Source organism: Panthera tigris, chromosome E2 (assembly GCF_018350195.1).
Source record: "Panthera tigris isolate Pti1 chromosome E2, P.tigris_Pti1_mat1.1, whole genome shotgun sequence".
In the NCBI taxonomy this organism is placed as follows: domain Eukaryota; kingdom Metazoa; phylum Chordata; class Mammalia; order Carnivora; family Felidae; genus Panthera; species Panthera tigris.
In genome coordinates this window covers 32,606,320-32,611,669 of record NC_056674.1, presented here as the reverse complement: position 1 = coordinate 32,611,669, position 5,350 = coordinate 32,606,320, and the positions used below count along the sequence as shown (strand labels likewise).

Genomic DNA, 5,350 nt, shown 5'->3' with positions numbered 1-5,350 from the left:
CGTGTCAATTAGGGAAAGACCCCTAATCATGGGGGAAATGCAAATTAAAACCACCGTGAGATATCACTTCACACCTACCTACCTACCTCAAAGGATGCCAGTGAGGTTTAATGATAAAATACGTGGAAAATAGTTAGCACAGTGGAACATTAAATAAATTATTGATACGTCAATTAGTTCCCCTGACGCGTATTGAGCACCCGCTGTATGTCGACTAAGGTGCTCTGTGCTGGTGATCTGGGTTACGGGGACCATGTCCTACCAATGAGCTTGCAAGAGGGCTCGGAGAAAGGTTAAATGGTAATGAAAGACGAAACTGTTTAAAGGAAGGTTAGTTTCTGATGACAGGTATTTAGACTGGGCTGTCCCTATTTTTCTTCATTTAGAAAGACCGGGATCTTGAAGAAAAAAACAACAAACACACAGAAACTACGCCATTTCTCAGCTCTTAAGACTGTGTCTAATTCCTAAAACCCCTGGAAGTGAATTCAGCCCTGGCCACCTGGGTTAGGCCTCGCTTCTGTTACTCCCATCTGGAATTCGCTAGAAGGCCAAACCCAGGCCCTTTCCCTAGGCCCTTCCCACAAGGCAGAATTAGGTTGGGCTATTCCAAGCTGAAGTCAGGACAGGCCCTCAGCCAAGCTGCCCGCCATTGTGATCAGAGCCTGAAGGGGCCCTTGATGTCTGGCTCACCCATTTCATTCTAGAGCCGGTGGGGGGGGGGGGGGGAGGGGGTTCTGTGGCCCTGAAAGGGACCCCAAGCCTCACTCAGGGATTTATGGCACAGAAGGGGGTGCAATTATGCTATTCTAATTGTCTGTTCATCTGTCTTTGTATCATACCCTAGGGAGCACCTCTTCCCCCACGGGGGCCTCTGCCTCTCCCATACTCAGTGACCTCCCATCCAGTCCTTGTTGAAACTTACTTTTCCTTAACCCCCCTCCTTAGAAGGATTATAAATGACTAAAGAAGACAATTTGGGCGATACAAACTAACTTTATGTAACACTTCATGAAGCGGGCAGTCTCCGTTTCCAAGGGTTGAGTGAACTGCAAAATGGAGGCAGACAGCGGGAAGCTTATATGGGATAAAGAGAAAAGAATGAGGAAGAGAAGAATAGAAAAATGAATAAGGAACAAAGAAGTGAGTATAGGCAGAGCTGGCTTGGCGTCTGGGGCTTGGCTGACTGGATATACTGTTTCTCATCAGGTGGGACATTTACAGGGGCATGACAGTTATCTAAGCGTCTGTTTGCTAACGTGCCCTTCCCCCACCTCCCCCATCCCCTGGGGCAAGGGCGGCTCCATCTTGGGCCTGGAGATGTTTTTAACATAACAGTTTGCTCCTTCTGATTCACAGTGAAGGGTAAATTGTGCCCTTGATGGGGACACTGTAGAGGGGTTGGAAGGGCTTTCTGAGGCTGGGGTCTGTGGTTTCCTCCTGCGGGCCCCCACAGGCAGCCTCTGCCCTCTCCCACAATGCACTGCAGGATGGCCACCCCTGAGTCTGTTAACAGCTATGGAATTGAAGGGCCCAGAGACTCCTGAGTACGTGTTTCCCAGATTTACCAGACACTCAGGATTATCTAGCATGCTTTCACAAAGGCTAGGATTCTGAACCCCTCTGCTTTGGAAACTCTCATTTGGTAGAAGCCATGTGGAAACTGGGAATCTGTATGTTTGACACCCCCCGGGGTGATTTTTAGACTTTGTCCAGCGAAGTCACTATTTCCTGCCTTTCTTTTCTCCCATGTAACTTGCAGATAAGAAGATTGAGCCCCGAAGGTAAGAAGTAATATTTTTAAGTGTGTAAAAATTGTTCTAGAACCCCACCTACCTTTTAAAAAATGATTTCTTCTTCTGCCCAAAAGCCTTGAGGAAGACCATAAAAGGAAAACCGTTTCTTTGTCATTCACAACCTTGACAGTTGGACAGCTCTTTCTCTGGTCTCTCCTTCGGGACAAGCATTGTCATTTTCCTTTGGCGACAACCTTGTAGTCACCCCGCCCATGAATCCTCTATAACAACGCCCCCCCACCCCCCCCCCACCCCCCGCCCACCCACCCCATGTCAGTTCACAGGAAGGAGTAACAACGTGCCTGGGAGAAAAAAAATCTCTCCTAAAATTATAAAATAAAAACATCAGCTCTAAATATATCATCCATGATGAGGCTTCTATTTCTGATCCATTGTGGCATGGCTGTGATATCCAAGAGCTACCAGTCTGCTAAGCTTTGCTGAAATTAGACTGCAGATATTAAAAGCAATTAATGTTCTTCTCTCTCGCCTTATTTATTTATTTCTAAGTTTCGCAATGCAATTACTTAAGAGGCCTTCGGAAGAAATCCCGAGAATCATTTTCAATCAGCAGAATGAAAATGTCGCCTTTTGTGATTTGGCAAATAAACGACGTGTAGAAATAACTCCCTTATATGCCGCTGTGTACTATTCATTAAGGGCTAATTGCTGTGGTCTCTAAATGAAATATGGCAAACTGTGCCACTTCTGTGCCAGTTTGTTTAAAATCTGCAAAGCTTTATTATTAACACTATTTAATTATGAGAATGTCAGCCATGGAGAATTCCAAACCCACACTTTCCCTTCATCATTAGTAACAGGGCAAAAATGAAACACTTTCAACAATGAAGGGTTCATATTTCAAGCTTATACAGTAGCTGCTAAAAGGCTATACTCAGAAAATCAATTTTATTAAAGTCCTTCGAGCACTAAAGGGACTTGCGTGCAACTAGGCAATTTTAAAAACATGTCCAGGAGCCGCGACTTTTTGATTCATGTTTTTAGTGGGATTATTTTTGACTATTTTCAATATTGTCTCCTTACAGTGGGGTCAGGAGTGATTTGAGGAAGGGGCAAGCAAGGCAAAAGGAACATGTCCTCACAATTTCTCCCTGCCTCTATTTCCATGAGACGTGGGGATCTATGGGAACAGGCAATCCAGAAGAGCAATGGTGTGTAAGACCGGGAATGGGGGAGGAAGGGCAGGGAGGGAAAGGGGACCGCCTCGTCCCGACTTCATTTCGTTTTATATTTTTCATTTTAAACTCAGGAAAATAATAACTAACTATGGATTTCCGCCACAGCTCTACCAGCCTGGGCTTCGAAGCCTGCAGGAAGCCTTCCCAGCCACGCGAGTTCCAGAAACGCGTTCTGTTCAAATTCCTCCCTCGGCAATTTTCATTTACTGCCTTCCTACAGTCGTCAACGTCACCTACTTTTATCTCTGAACTCTTCTGTTGGTGATCTGTGTGTCTCGTCTCCTCAAAAAAGATCTCGAGTGTTTTGAGGGCAGAGACCCCGGATCCGTGGTCTTGGAACCAGGAAGCCAACCGACTCTCTCCCCGAATAAGTACTTTCCTCTTTAATGACTACTTGTCTAGTTGCCTAGCTATGTCTCTCCTCCCCAGCCTGTCTCGCAAACCCTTTGGGGAGATGTGGCTTAAGTCATCACAGGGTTTAGAAACGAGCTTGGCACACGTCAGGTCCTCAGTAGGTGTTGGTCGAATCCCTTGGTGTATTAATAATCAATGGCTCCATTTCTGTGGATTCCACGTAGCCTGGCCCGGGGCTTCTGTTTTTAGTAGGTCCACAGTGATTCCTTTCTGTATTGTTATTTCAGTATTTTAACGTCATTTAGTATTTTAGCATGATTGCTTTCAGGCGAAGTTGGAGGACAACGTGGGAACCCCAATCAGACAGCCGGGGTCTGAATCCTGGTGCTGCCTAGTTGCAGCCATGGGATCTCCCCAGAGTGGATTAACGACTCCTCGAAGGCAAGAACCCAGTCTTATGCTTCCCAGTGTCTCTCCTGGTTTAGAACAGCGGTAAGGAACCCGGGTTACGGCATCACATGGGCCTTCATTTGAAGAGGGATTTCATTCCGTAGGACCCGGGCCACCCTGGGCTACTCCCCTAACCCTTCGAGGCCTTGGTGTCTTTATGTGTAAAAAGTGTCTCTTCCATAGTATTGTTCTCAGGATTAGATGAGATAATGCACGTGCAGCATTCGTGCTGGGCTGGGTGCAGAACAGGCTCTACAAACGGAGGCTTTGGATGACAGCAACAAATACACCATGGTTATTGTCTGGTTGAGCGGGCAAGTTGGAGGTTTCGGTGTGAAACTACGGTCGAGAAGCCAGGACATTTGAGTCCAGTCCCGTGTCTGGCTGTGGGCAAGACCTTTCACATCTGTTTTATCATCTTTGAAATGGGTACAATTTCTGTTTGCCCTGTTTGCCTCCCACCGTTGTTGGGAGGCTAAGAGAAGAGAATAGATCTAAAAGGAATGGCAGTGTGGACAACTGTCCAGTTTCTGTCTAAAATATGTATTTGGTGAGGGCTGGATGACCTCACCGGCGTCTACCATTGTGAGGACGTGTATGATCGAAGTCCTGTCCTCCAGGGTAAGGTAAGGCTAACCCTAAGCCCAACAATAAACTTAACCTTACTTGAGCACTTGCCACGGGTTGGTAGTTCATTTAATCCTCATAACAAACCACTATGGCAATGTTATTTCCGGCTTCTTTTACAGATGAAGACATTGAAGCTCAGAGAGGGACGGCGATCTGCCCAAGGACACACAGCTAGTGAGTGGCAGAGCTGAGATTCAAACGCAGGGAGTCTAGCTGTTCACTACTCTTGGGCTGTTTGTTCTGTGGTAAACTGCTTCCCCTCGCTGGGTCTCTGGGTTCCCTTTCTCAAGATGAGCGAACAGCTTTCCACCCCGTGCTCCTTAGATCCCAGAAGGCCCTGGCGACAGAGGACAGGAGTGGAAAGGGATTGGGGCAGGAAGGGTGGGGAGAGGCCGAGGAGAGCAGGGCTCTATTTTAATAAAAACGGAATGTCTTAAGTTGTCAAACCATTAACATTTCATACACAGCTCCTTTCCTTGTGTGGATATTTCCTTGTGTGGATATTTACGGGATCATCTCCAGTTCAAGGTCAGACAAAAAAGAATCTCCTTATCATCTGGTCTAGTTCTTGCTTTGTTTTAGTTTTACACTGATGCCTTTAATTGGACTGGGATTTATTTGGTATAGGAAGTGAGGTGAGGCTCTAACCTTGTATTTTCTAAATAGTTAATCAATCTCTTTGGCACGATTTCATTAAATCATTATTAATTTCCTAACTTATTGGAAACGCTTCCTTTATCAAACAAATGAATATGTAAATTCGACTTTGTTTCTGAACTTTCTCTTCATCTGTGGACATCTGTCTACTCATGTGTCAATACCACAATGGCTGTGGCTCGTTGATCAAAGTAAATCCATATCCAATGTCTGCATGTTAATAATATTCAAAACCGCCAACTTTGGATGTGAGGTCAAAGACAA

The 5,350-nt window shown here is 45.8% G+C and overlaps 1 long non-coding RNA gene across 3 annotated transcripts; it reads left to right on the top strand.

The window, feature by feature from the left end:
* Positions 1-1,401: 1,401 nt before the first annotated feature.
* LOC122234097 lies at positions 1,402-5,061 on the top strand. Of its 3 annotated transcripts, none has more exons than XR_006211826.1 (4): positions 1,402-1,784; positions 2,843-2,968; positions 3,101-3,841; positions 4,549-5,061. It is a non-coding gene; the product is annotated as an uncharacterized LOC122234097 (long non-coding RNA). The 3 variants fall into 3 exon arrangements; XR_006211827.1 differs by having other exon boundaries at positions 1,406-1,784; positions 3,101-3,366; positions 3,678-5,061; XR_006211825.1 differs by having other exon boundaries at positions 1,408-1,784; positions 3,101-5,061.
* The last annotated feature ends 289 nt before the right edge of the window (positions 5,062-5,350 follow it).